The sequence below is a fragment of the Zea mays genome, chromosome 6 (genome assembly GCF_902167145.1).
Source record: "Zea mays cultivar B73 chromosome 6, Zm-B73-REFERENCE-NAM-5.0, whole genome shotgun sequence".
Lineage (NCBI taxonomy): Eukaryota > Viridiplantae > Streptophyta > Magnoliopsida > Poales > Poaceae > Zea > Zea mays.
This window is the reverse complement of record NC_050101.1, coordinates 18060913-18074520: the sequence shown is the minus strand read 5'-3', so window position 1 is coordinate 18074520 and position 13608 is coordinate 18060913. Positions and strand designations below refer to the sequence as shown.

Below are 13608 nucleotides of genomic sequence, written 5' to 3'. Positions count from 1 at the left end.
CTTCCATAGTTGCCAACAGCATAGCAAGATCAATGTGCTGAACTCCGCAGCAGCAGGCACAGCTGACGGCCTTGCTATCAGGTGTAGTGTAGTAGCTTTGGACTCATTTTCATTGAATTATTGGCATATATTTCTTGTTGGGGGTCCTTTCTCAAAAGCAAACATGCATGACACATCATGAATTGAGCACCAACGAATGAGGAGCTTATGAGCCGGCAGTTAGATGCCCACCATGAATAGATAAACAATAACATGGAGAACTAATCTTTGAATATATGTTAGCTAATGCTAAACCAAAAGCTAAACACAAGCATGCTTTAATTTATATTAGTTTTCTTCATGTGCATCTCAAAAGTGAAGTGAGCTAGTTGGGAAATAGCCAGTGGAAGCAATGATATGAGCAAATCCTTCTGTCAAGTGGAGGGAGTAAAAAGAAGGGGCGGAGAATGTTTGTGCGACAAAACATTTGGCCTGAGTCGGTTGCAGCCTTTCAGGCTGCTGCCTAGATTCCATCAAGCAGGGGTGCTGCTCCCCTCTACTAAACCACCGTAAATGATGGTTTATGAGCTCTCACGGAACAAATTAAACACAAACATTTGCAGATTAACGGCTTTTTATGTGTCGTACGTAAGGATCAATAATTAAGTTGTTTAACATCTTATTCTCATAATAATGTCTGCAGCTTTGTCTTGATCTTTGGATTTGACCATTCTTTACATTGGCGAAATTAGACATAGTACAAGTAATAATACATAGGCCGTTCAATTTTAGAGTTAAAATATTTGGGGAATGTTGATTTCGTCTGCTGTAGAAGATGTTGAAATTAAGGTCCTGTTTGGATCCAAGCAGATAATGAAAATCTACTAAACTTTAGTTCTTTAGATCCAAAGATGTCTAGATAATTGAGAGATAATGATTATCTAGAGCCCAAATTCTTATTATCTCATTATCTACTCAATACTAGATAATATCAGCTAATGGGAGGTAATTGGGCATTCCCTTCCTTAATTGGAACTTTATTTCCTTTCTCCACCTATTATCTAATCTATTAGTTGCGGATCCAAACATCACTACCTATTATCTATCTAATTAACCATTAGCTAGCTAATATTGAGTATGCATACAAAAGATAGCCTGCTATTTTAACCACATCAAATAAAAGACTTAGGACCTGTTTGGTTCGTGGCTAACTGCGCCACACTTTGCCTAAGGTTAGTCGTTCTAATTGAAGAACTAACCTTAGGCAGAAAAGTTAGGCAAAGTGTGGCAAGTTAGGCAGCGAACCAAACAGGCCCTTAAAACTACAAAATTGTAGATCTCGTCGAGAGCTACAATTTTTATATAAAGTTTGCCTCCATACGATATCGTATGAAAAAAGTTATGGTTTTTCTAAGTCCAAAACACTAGGGTGCTAGTCTAGATGGCGTCGCAAAGTAGTGCTGCGATGCTATCCGGAGTGGCACCGTGTCACACCCGGATTTAAGGGCAAACCCGGACGCGTCTCAAATGTGTGCTAGGATCAAGTCTCACACATATGATGACCCATGGTACAGAAATCAATGTTATATCTTTATTAAATAATCGGAGTTTCTTTACAAAATAACTAAATAAGATACACCACATGTTAACGACGATCCTCCACACCAACATAGTTGACTGGGAGACGACGGCCTAGACCTCTCCGAACTCATCTTCATCATGATCCTCCTCTTCTGGATGCACCTGTTCTTAACCTGGTGTGATTATAGCAAGGGTGAGCTCCCATACGGTCATCGCTCAGCAAGTGTGGGGAATAATGTGTATGAGCTCACTTACGGTGGGGGCTCATGTGTAGTATAAGGCTGATCAACAAAAAATGGTTAAGGCTGAGCATTGCTTTTAATAAGTTGGTCAAAATTTTATTAGCGGTTACCAAGTATAAGTGTATACCAACCTAATTAAATAATTGATCATAATGAATAATAAATCTCACAATGCAATGCATGACATGTTAAGTTTAATTCCATAAGTTAATCATGCGAGAGTCCTGAGCCGCTCCTGACCGTGAGCACGGCTGATATACCAGTTTTACACTCTGCAGAGGTTGCGCATCTTTACCCACAAGACGTGTTTCCCGTGTAGCCAGGGTTAGCTAGACCCTTAGACACTTTTAAGGTGAATGGCTAGGGATCCACTGCGAGGCCTTTACAAAGTTCCACTAGCATGAGAAAACCCGCTATGGTTTCAGGACGAAGGAAGCATAGCGCCTTGTTCCACGGTCTGTAACCCCATCGCAGTAATTACAGCCAGCACTATACTCTGCAGCGACGCCTCCCCGCTTGCCCCTTTCGAGAAAGGATTATCCCACACTAGCTTTCCTAATTAATTAGCCAAGGGCGTCCCATTAAACCCTTGTGGTAGCACTGTTTTCTCAGGTTAAGCTCCATGTTCCAATTAAACATTGTGATCTTATTATGCACAATAATAAATAATCCTGCAATATATCATAATGAAACATGATCATAATTCATAAGTATTATTAATCCCAAAACCAGGTAGAGCAATAACAAGACTACCCAATAATTCATTTGTATGCAAAGTGTAGGGTAAACAAAACTAGGTAACCTATTAGGTCCCATCAGCTTAACCTAACAGTGCAGCAGTGAGAATAGATTCATAAATATTATTAGGTCAAAGAATGTGATCAAGGACACAACTTGCCTTTTTGGTGCAAATCCAGGAACTTCTCCAATTTGATCTTCGGGTTCCTCGTAACCTCGCTTCTATTCGCAGCAAAACATATATATAGGCAAACAATGAATAAAAATAACATTACACCAAACATGTAAACAAACTACGTAGGAATATTCTACGCGTCGCTACAAGATCGTAGGTTCAAGAACCACTAAAAACGGAATTAAAACGAATAAGATATGAATTTTCTAAGATTCTGGAATTATTTTTGTACTAGAAATTCATTTTAGATTTAATTTCTGTAATTTTCTAATCCTGTGGATAGCGGGTATCATTTTTAAAGAGTTCGGGGTTAATTCCAAAAGAATCAGGACCTAACCGTAAATACTTTTGCATACTACCGGACTGTGGGTTTATTCCTGAGAAACTAAGGGTCTCTTATGCAAAACGCCACAGCCGAAAGGGGTATTAGCGCACGCGAGCCATCCGATCCTGAAACGGCGTCCAAGATTAGATCGGATACCCGTATGAACCGGTACAAAATGGAGACCATCGGATCACAGATCCACGGCTACTGAGACGCCCACGTCCAGATCAATCTCGAGCCGCACGATACGTGCTCGACGGCTCGGATTTTAAGTTTCGAAAGGGTATCGGCCAGATCTAATCCGAACCGCTTGTTAGCCGATCAACGGCCACGGCCGTCCTCCCTCATCCAAGCTCCCCCAGGCGGTGGCGCTGGCTCTCCCGCGGCGGCGCTATTGCCGGCGAGGCAGCGCCCTGGCACCCCAGTTCTTCTCTAGCTACACCGAATGGCTCTACTCGAGGTATAGGACAAGGCAAACAAGAGAGGGGAGTCTCACCGAGGGTGGCGGTGGACGCAGTGCTGTCCACGGTGCGACGCAGATCTTCCGTTGAGTTTGTATTCCGGCGAGCAATCGCCAGTGACCTGAGGCCCTATCTCGCCCACCAACGCCACGGAAAGTTTGCACGCGCACCGGCGATCATCCTCGACCACACCATACGCACAGAACGACGATGGAGGAGCGGGACCACGGCGGCGCCATCTCTTATCCCTCCTCTCTCGGCTCCGATCTCTCTCTCTCGCTTGCTGCGCCCTAGGATACACTGGGTATTGTCACGAGTTGGTGGAGGGGGCTGCTCCAGGGTTCTCCATATATACCCATGGTCCATGGGCGAATCCTTCAGTTACGATTCGATCGGTAGAGAAGCTTGCAGACTCCGTTCATAACGAACACGCGGAGGATACGAGGTCGACGGCCGACCCGACAGCATGGCCCCACATGGCGGTGGTTGAACGACACATGGCGCTGGCCGGTGGTCCCCATGAGTCAATCTCACACGGTGAGATCGAGCGCTTCGCGGGACGCGCTCCTGAGGTTGGTACACGGCGTGGAGCGAGGCTGAGCAGCAGGGACCACAGGTCAGTGGCCAAATAAACGCGCGCGCAAGGTTGGCTGGGCCAGGAGGCTGAAGGGGAAATGGTGTTGGGCTGGCGACGGTTTCGGCCCAGGCTAAGGAGAGCTTCTCTATTCTTTTTTTTTTTTCTATTTCTTTGTTTTCTCTTTCCATTTTGGTTTACAAATTTTCAATTTCGAATTTAAGTCAAAGTCTCACATCAAATTAAATGCATCAATCAAAAGTAAAACTCCAGCATGGATGCAAGGTAAATTTTATTATTTACTTTATTTATTAGAGTAAATGCTTCAATTTATGCAAGGCACACATTATTTACTATAAGAGAAATAATTCCTTATCCTCTATATTTATTCATAGAATTTTGGGTATTACAAATCCTACCCCCCTTAAAAATAATCTCGTCCTCGAGATTACTAAGAAAATGGATGCAGTTAGTTCGGTTTGCTTTTTTTTATGCTTTTAGTTTCTAATTGGTTCTAATACCATTTTTTTGTTCAAAGTCTTTAGTGGGTATCTTCTATGTCTGACCACCAAAGAGGCAGGAAGAGATGGTTAGAGCAAGGGTAGGTTGGGGTAAGAAAGGTTTAGGCAAAGAAAGACTACATTCCAGATGATGGATCTTGACTTGGCTGAAGATCTGGTCTGACTCTTATCCTTCGTTGACGAGGTTGGTCTTCTCTTCTCGGGTCTTGGTGTCTCCATCCGAGCTAGGGACATATGGCTAAGATATCTGTGAGTAGGATAGACTACATTAAGTAGGTCGAGATCTGGTTTGATGTCAGGTTGGAATGGATGGTCATCATGAACATGTTGGTTAGGTCGTTTGTTCATGGCCGAGTTGGTCTAAGGCACCAATTTAGGTTTAAGTGAATTAGGCGAGAAAAGAGTTTCTAGGTGTAGATTTTAATCTATTAACCAATTTGGGTTAATTCGCTCTACCCTTTAGATCGGTGCAAGAAATATGAGCCAATTAGACTAGGTCTTATTAGATTAGATCTGATTAGTTTTGATTAGATCAGACTAGTATTAGGCAAGATTAGATTTATCCACATTAGTTTAGACTATATTACATTAGGTTTAGATGGGATCTAGATTAGAATGGATTAGGTCATGGTTGTTACTCTAGGGTAGGATAAGTATGCTTATCAGGAGAAGATGAATACATTAGGATAAGATAGAATCTTTTTAAGATGAGATGAACCTATTAAGCTAGATATATATTTTAATGGGGGATAATCTAGGTTGTCTAGTTATCTTATAAACATATTTTATGCCTATATACGCAGATGCAGTTGCGGACATTACTCCACAACTCATCTCACTCAATCAAAGAACCAAATCAAAGCATTTAGCATAATGACAAGCATTCAAGCGCATAAATAACTATAAAAATAGTTTTTTTTAATTCCTAGGATTAGGTGTCCTATTCCTAAGGATCACTTTAGGTATAGGATTCCAAGGTGTGAAATCCTTTTTGTCTTTAGAGTGGAAAAGGTAAGAGTAGTCAGAGTAAAGCAGCAATAGATGAGAAAAGATCAAGGAAAGTTTAGAAAGAATCGGAGTAAAGGTAAGTAGGTAAAGGTTTTGTCCAGGTCTATCTAGGTTACGTCCTACAGTCAATATTGCTCCGATACCACTTCTGTCACACCCGGATTTAAGGGCAAACCCGGGCACGTCTCAGATGTGTGCTAGGATCAAGTCTCACACATATGATTACTCATGGTACAGAAATCAATGTCATATCTTTATTAAATAATCGGAGTTTCTTTACAAAATAACTAAATAAGATACACCACATGTTAACGACGATCCTCCACACCAACATAGTTGACTGGGAGACGATGGCCTAGACCTCTCCGAACTCATCTTCATCATGATCCTCCTCTTCTGGATGCACCTGTTCTTAACCTGGTGTGATTATAGCAAGGGTGAGCTCCCATACGGTCATCGCTCAGCAAGTGTGGGGAATAATGTGTATGAGCTCACTTACGGTGGGGGCTCATGTGTAGTGTAAGGCTGATCAACAAAAAATGGTTAAGGCTGAGCATTGCTTTTAATAAGTTGGTCAAAATTTTATTAGCGGTTACCAAGTATAAGTGTATACCAACCCAATTAAATAATTGATCATAATGAATAATAAATCCCACAATGCAATGCATGACATGTTAAGTTTAATTCTATAAGTTAATCATGCGAGAGTCCTGAGCCGCTCTTGACCGTGAGCACGGCTGATATACCAGTTTTACACTCTGCAGAGGTTGCGCATCTTTACCCACAAGACGTGTTTCCCGTGTAGCCAGGGTTAGCTAGACCCTTAGACACTTCTAAGGTGAATGGCTAGGGATCCACTGCGAGGCCTTTACAAAGTTCCACTAGCATGAGAAAACCCGATACGGTTTCAGGACGAAGGAAGCATAGCGCCTTGTTCCACGGTCTGTAACCCCATCGCAGTAATTACAGCCAGCACTATACTCTGCAGCGACGCCTCCCCGCTTGCCCCTTTCGGGAAAGGATTACCCACACTAGCTTTCCTAATTAATTAGCCAAAGGCATCCCATTAAACCCTTGTGGTAGCACTGTTTTCTCAGGTTAAGCTCCATGTTCCAATTAAACATTGTGATCTTATTATGTATAATAATAAATAATCCAGCATTATATCATAATGAAACATGATCATAATTCATAAGTATTATTAATCCCAAAACCAGGTAGAGCAATAGCAAGACTACCCAATAATTCATTTGTATGCAAGGTGTAGGGTAAACAAAACTAGGTAACCTATTAGGTCCGATCAACTTAACCTAACAGTGCAGCAGTGAGAATAGATTCATAAATATTATTAGGTCAAAGAATGTGATCAAGGACACAACTTGCCTTTTTGGTGCAACTCCAGGAACTTCTCCAATTTGATCTTCGGGCTCCTCGTAACCTCGCTTCTATTCGCAGCAAAACATACATATAGGCAAACAATGAATAAAAATAACATTACACCAAACATGTAAACAAACTGCGTAGGAATATTCTACGCGTCGCTACAAGATCGTAGGTTTAAGAACCACTAAAAACGGAATTAAAACGAATAAGATATGAATTTTCTAAGATTCTGGAATTATTTTTGTACTAGAAATTCATTTTAGATTTAATTTCTGTAATTTTCAAATCCTGTGGATAGCGGGTATCATTTTTAAAGAGTTCGGGGTTAATTCCAAAAGAATCAGGACCTAACCGTAAATACTTTTGCATACTACTGGACTGCGGGTTTATTCCTGAGAAACTAAGGGTCTCTTATGCAAAACGCCACAACCGAAAGGGGTATTAGCGCACGCGAGCCATCCGATCCTGAAACGGCGTCCAAGATTAGATTCGATACCCGTATGAACCGGTACAAAATGGAGACCACCGGATCACAGATCCACGGCTACTGAGACGCCCATGTCCAGATCAATCTCGAGCCGCACGATACGTGCTCGACGGCTCGGATTTTAAGTTCCGAAAGGGTATCGGCCGGATCTAATCCAAACCGCTTGTTAGCCGATCAACAGCCACGACCGTCCTCCCTCATCCAAGCTCCCCCAGGCGGTGGCGCTGGCTCTCCCGCGGCGGCGCTATTGTCGGCGAGGCAGCGCCCCGGCACCCCAGTGCTTCTCTAGCTACACCGAATGGCTCTACTCGAGGTATAGGACAAGGCAAACAAGAGAGGGGAGTCTCACCGAGGGTGGCGGTGGACGCAGTGCTGTCCACGGTGCGACGCGGATCTTCCGTTGAGTTTGTATTCTGGCGAGCAATCGCCAGTGACCTGAGGCCCTATCTCGCCCCCCAACGCCACGGAAAATTTGCACGTGCACCGGCGATCATCCTCGACCACACCATACGCACAGAGCGACGATGGAGGAGCGGGACCACGGCGGCGCCATCTCTTCTCCCTCCTCTCTCGGCTCTGATCTCTCTCTCTCTCGCTTGCTGCGCCCTGGGATACACTGGGTATTGTCATGAGTTGGCGGAGGGGCTGCTCCAGGGTTCTCCATATATACCTGAGAGCACCTAGAGGGGGGGGGGGTGAATAGGTGATCCTGTAGAAAAGCTCTAAGCAAAACAAACTTGGTCCAAATATTGATTAGTGAAATCTAAAACCAAGTTCAAATGAGAAGAGTGAGAGGAGAAAGATGACTTCTTCACTTAATTGCTCTCACAAGGTGAGTATTAAACTTAGAGCAATATTAAAGTGAAGTAAAGAGCTAGGAAGAAAAAATAATCGCAATAAAGTAAATAGACAAAGACACAAAGCGATTTATCCCGTGGTTCGGCCAATGCCTACATCCACGTTGTGGTGACCTCCTTTGGTCAAGGGTTGCACTCAACCCCTCTCAAGTGATCCAAAGATCAAACTTGAGTACCACCGTTGTCTTCCTTATATCAAAATCCCAGTTGTGAGGAATCTCCACAAATTGGAGTCTCTCACGCCTTACACAAGATGATCTCAACAAAATCAGAGTAAGGAGGGAGTAGAGATGCACACAAGAGCACAATTGCAGCAACACCACGCACACAAGCAAAGAAGAGAGCGCACGAATGAAAAACGACAGAGTCACAGCTCAAAACGCGCTCAAATCTCTCTCTAATGAATCAAAGACATGGTTGCGGAGTCTCGAAGTTGTAGTGTGCTCAAAGTATGCTTATGTGTCTGGTAGAGGCGCCTAGGGGCCTCTTTTATAGCCCCAAGGGGCCAAGGAGCCGTTGCTCCTCCAATTGGAAGGCCTCTGTTTGCCTTCTGCGCAGTGGTGCACCGGACAGTCCGGTGGCGCACCGGACACTGCACAGTGGCGATCTCCTTCCATACAGGGCCGAGCCGACCATTGGCAGCCGAGCCCCGCCTGGCGCACCGGACAGTCCGGTGCGACCTCCTGACCGTTGGCGCCGCTGGCGCGGCCGCCACGTGGCCGCCGCAGATTACGCGCCGACCGTTGGCGCGGGCGAGAGCCGTTGGCCGGCTGGCTCACCGGACAGTCCGGTGCACACCGGACAGTCCGGTGAATTATAGCCAGCGAGCCTGGCTCTTTTCCCGAGAGCAGCTAGTTCAGCCACCGAAGGCCGTGGAGAGTTGACCCATTGACCAGGGTAGGCCACCGGACAGTCCGGTGCACACCGGACAGTCCGGTGCGCCTCAGACTGGCCCAGCCATGGCCATTTTGAGTCATTCTTCTTTTCTCCAATTTTGCTCGACTTGAGGTGTCTCCTAGCACTTAGAGGAGCATAGTTAGCAACAAAAACAATTGACTAAGTGCTAGAAACATACCTTTATCCATTTCTCCAAAAGGATTTGCAATGTGCTCCTTCTTAAGACCAAAATGCACTTTGGTCCTCCAATTTACTTCATTTGGATTTGATCACTTCAATTTGTTTTCTTTATTCCTGTGCTTATACTCATAGAAGGCATGTTAGTTCAGGGTGATGTGTTGGGCACTTAATCACCAAAACACTTAGAAATGGCCCAAGGGCACATTTCCCTTTCAATCTCCCCCTTTTTGGTGATTTATGCCAACACATCAAAAGCAACTCAAAAAAAACACTAACATAACCAAATGTGAGCCAGAAAGAGCAAATTGAAGTCAGACTTAAAACCACTTGAAATATCACAGGATTTGGCATATTTGGATCATTTTGCCACTACTTGGTTTATTTTTGCAAAACAAATTCGTTTTTCTTACTTCTAAGTCAAATCACTTTCTTTTTGCAAAACAAACCATTTTCAAAGACTTAGATTTGATCAAACACTTAAAACTCCCCCTTTTTCTCTTAAAAGCTTTCTCCCCCAAAAGAGAATAGTTTTATAATTAGAGAGCTCCTCTTTGCTATCAAGATGATTTTGATCAAATAGACAAGTTCAAAAATACAAAAATTTTGAAATTCACAAATGGCGGTTGATCCAGTTGCTTTGGCCTTAATTTCTCCCCCTTTGGCATTAAGCACCAAAACGGAGAACTTAGTGGCCTCATAACCCCATTGCCTCACCAAAAATTGCAAATAAACATCGAAAGCAATGAGAAAACAAAAGGGCGACTTGGAACAAAATACATTGATACCGTAATGCAGTGGAAGCCTTTCTATTTGTCCAAGTCCACATTTTCCCTTTCAATGCACCTTTGAGACTACATCAACATAACTCAACAAACACATTAGTCTCAAAGGATCAAGTTGTAGCATATCCTCCCCCTAAACATATGCATCATTTGCACAAGGACTTGTGAGGTCCGGGGATGACATTCTACAACTTGAGCACAAAAATAACCATTAAAGCTCAAAAATATGATCAAAGGCATAAAAACACATGTATGCTATAGATCAATCCAAGTTCCGCGAATCTAAGACATTTAGCTCACTACGCAGCCTACAAAACCTTTTCTCATCTAAAGGCTTGGTGAAGATATCGGCTAGCTGGTGGTCGGTGTTAATATGACAAACATCGATATCTCCCCTTTGCTGGTGGTCTCTCAAAAAGTGATGCCGGATGTCTATGTGCTTAGTGCGGCTGTGTTCAACGGGATTATCCGCCAAGCGGATTGCACTCTCATTATCACATAGGAGTGGGACTTTGCTCAGATTATAGCCAAAGTCCCTGAGGGTTTGCCTCATCCAAAGTAGTTGCGCGCAACACTGACCCGCAGCAACATACTCGGCCTCGGCGGTGGATAGGGCAACGGATGTTTATTTCTTTGAGCTCCAAGACACCAGGGACCTTCCCAGAAACTGACAAGTCCCTGATGTGCTCTTCCTATCAACCTTGCATCCGGCATAGTCGGAATCTGAATATCCAATCAAGTCAAAGGTAGACCCTTTAGGATACCAGATCCCGAAGCAAGGCGTATGAACTAAATATCTAAGAATACGCTTCACAGCCACAAGGTGACATTCCTTGGGGTCGGATTGAAATCTAGCACACATGCATACGCTAAGCATTATATTCGGTCTACTAGCACAAAGATAGAGCAAAGAACCTATCATAGACCGGTATGCCTTTTGATCAACGGACTTACCTCCCTTGTCGAGGTCCAAATGTCCGTCGGTTCCCATCGGCGTTTTAGCGGGCTTTGCGTCCTTCATCCCAAACTTTTTGAGCAAGTCTTGCGTGTACTTCGTTTGAGAGATGAACATCCCGTCTTTATGTTGCTTTACTTGAAATCCGAGGAAGTATTTTAATTCTCCCATCATGGACATCTCGAATTTCTGTTGCATCACCCTGCTAAACTCCTCACAAGACTTTTGATTAGTAGAACCAAATATTATGTCATCGACATATATTTGGCATACAAACAAATCACCATTGCAAGTCTTAGTAAAAAGAGTTGGATCAGCTTTCCCGACCTTGAAAGCATTAGAAATAAGGAAATCTCTAAGGCATTCATACCATGCTCTTGGTGCTTGCTTTAGCCCATAGAGCGCCTTAGAGAGCTTGTACACATGGTCAGGATACCTGTCATCCTCGAAGCCAGGGGGTTGCTCCACGTACACCTCCTCCTTGATTGGCCCGTTGAGGAAAGCGCTCTTCACGTCCATTTGAAACAACTTAAAAGAGTGGTGAGTAGCATAGGCTAATAAAATGCGAATAGACTCAAGCCTAGCTACAGGAGCAAAAGACTCCTCAAAATCCAAACCTGCGACTTGGGCATATCCCTTTGCCACAAGTCGAGCCTTGTTTCTTGTCACCAACCCGAACTCGTCTTGTTTGTTGCGGAACACCCACTTGGTTCCCACAACGTTTTGCTTTGGACGTGGCACCAAACTCCACACTTCATTTCTCTTGAAGTTGTTGAGCTCCTCCCGCATGGCCATCACCCAGTCCGGATCCTGCAAGGCTTCTTCTACCCTGAAAGGCTCAATAGAAGAAACAAAGGAGTAGTGCTCACAAAAGTTAGCAATACGTGAACGAGTTGTTACTCCCTTGTTGATGTCACCTAGGATTTGATCCACCAGATGATTCTTTTGAATGGTGGCTCGGACTTGAGTTAGAGGTGCCTGGGGTACTTCTTCTTCCTCCTTATCCTTTTCTTCATGTGCTCCCCCTTGATCCATGCCTTCATCTTGAGGTACCTGTTCCTCATCTTGAGTTGGGGGTTCCACCATGGTTGAGGAAGAAGGTTGATCCTGTTCTTGTTGTTCCAGCGGTCGCACATCACCTATCGCCATAGTCCTCATTGCGACCGTTGGAACTTCATTCTCATCTACATCATCCAGATCAACTTGCTCTCTTGGAGAGCCATTAGTCTCATCAAATACAACATCACTAGTGACTTCAACTAAACCCGAAGATTTGTTGAAGACCCTATATGCCTTTGTATTTGAATCATAACCTAGTAAAAACCCTTCTACGGCTTTGGGAGCAAACTTTGAATGTCTACCTCTCTTTACAAGAATGTAGCATTTGCTCCCAAATACACGAAAGTACGAAACATTGGGTTTGTTACCGGTTAGGAGCTCGTATGCCGTCTTCTTGAGGAGGCGATGAAGGTAGAGGCGGTTTATGGCATGGCAAGCCGTATTCACGGCTTCCGACCAAAACCGCTCCTGCATCTTGTATTCTCCCAGCATCGTCCTTGCCATATCGATGAGCGTCCGGTTCTTCCTCTCCACTACACCATTTTGTTATGGAGTGTAGGGAGCGGAGAACTCATGCTTGATGCCCTCCTCCTCAAGATATTCCTCTACTTGAAGGTTCTTGAATTCTGATCCATTGTCGCTCCTAATCTTCTTCACCTTGAGCTCGAACACATTTTGAGCTCGCCTTAGGAAGCGCTTTAAAGTGCCTTGGGTTTCGGATTTATCCTGTAAAAAGAATACCCAAGTGAAGCGGGAAAAGTCATCAACAATTACAAGACCATACTTACTTCCCCCGATGCTAAGGTAAGCAACGGGTCCGAAGAGATCCATATGAAGAAGCTCCAGTGGTCTTGATGTCGTCATTACGTTCTTGCTTGGATGACTTGTTCCTACTTGCTTCCCTGCTTGGCATGCTGCACAAGGTCTGTCTTTCTCAAAATAGACATCGGTTAGTCCTAACACATGTTCTCCCTTTAGAAGCTTATGAAGGTTCTTCATTCCAACATGTGCTAGACGGCGATGCCAGAGCCAGCCCAAGTTGGTCTTAGCAATTAAACATGCATCTAGATTGGCATTCTCTTTAGTGAAATCAACTAAATAGAGCTTGCCATCTAATACACCTTTAAATGCTAATGAACCATCACTTCTTCTAAAGACAGATACATCTATATTTGTAAAAAGACAGTTGTAGCCCATATGACATAATTGACTTACAGAAAGCAAATTATAACCAAGCGATTCTACTAAAAACACATTGGAAATGGAATGCTCGGTAGTAATCGCTATTTTACCCAAACCTTTGACTTTGCCTTGGTTCCCATCTCCAAAGATGATCATGTCTTGGGAATCCTTGTTCTTGACGTAGGAGGTGAACATCTTCTTCTCCCCCGTCATGTGGTTTGT

The 13608-nt window shown here is 43.8% G+C and overlaps 1 long non-coding RNA gene across 1 annotated transcript; it reads right to left on the bottom strand.

Annotated features, from left to right (window-relative positions):
- Nucleotides 1-1552: 1552 nt before the first annotated feature.
- Nucleotides 1553-3904, bottom strand: LOC118472157 (uncharacterized). The gene is made up of 2 exons (XR_004850038.1): nucleotides 3537-3904; nucleotides 1553-2762 (listed from the first exon to the last, which is right to left on the bottom strand). It is a non-coding gene; the product is annotated as an uncharacterized lncRNA (long non-coding RNA).
- Between the last annotated feature and the right edge of the window lie 9704 nt (nucleotides 3905-13608).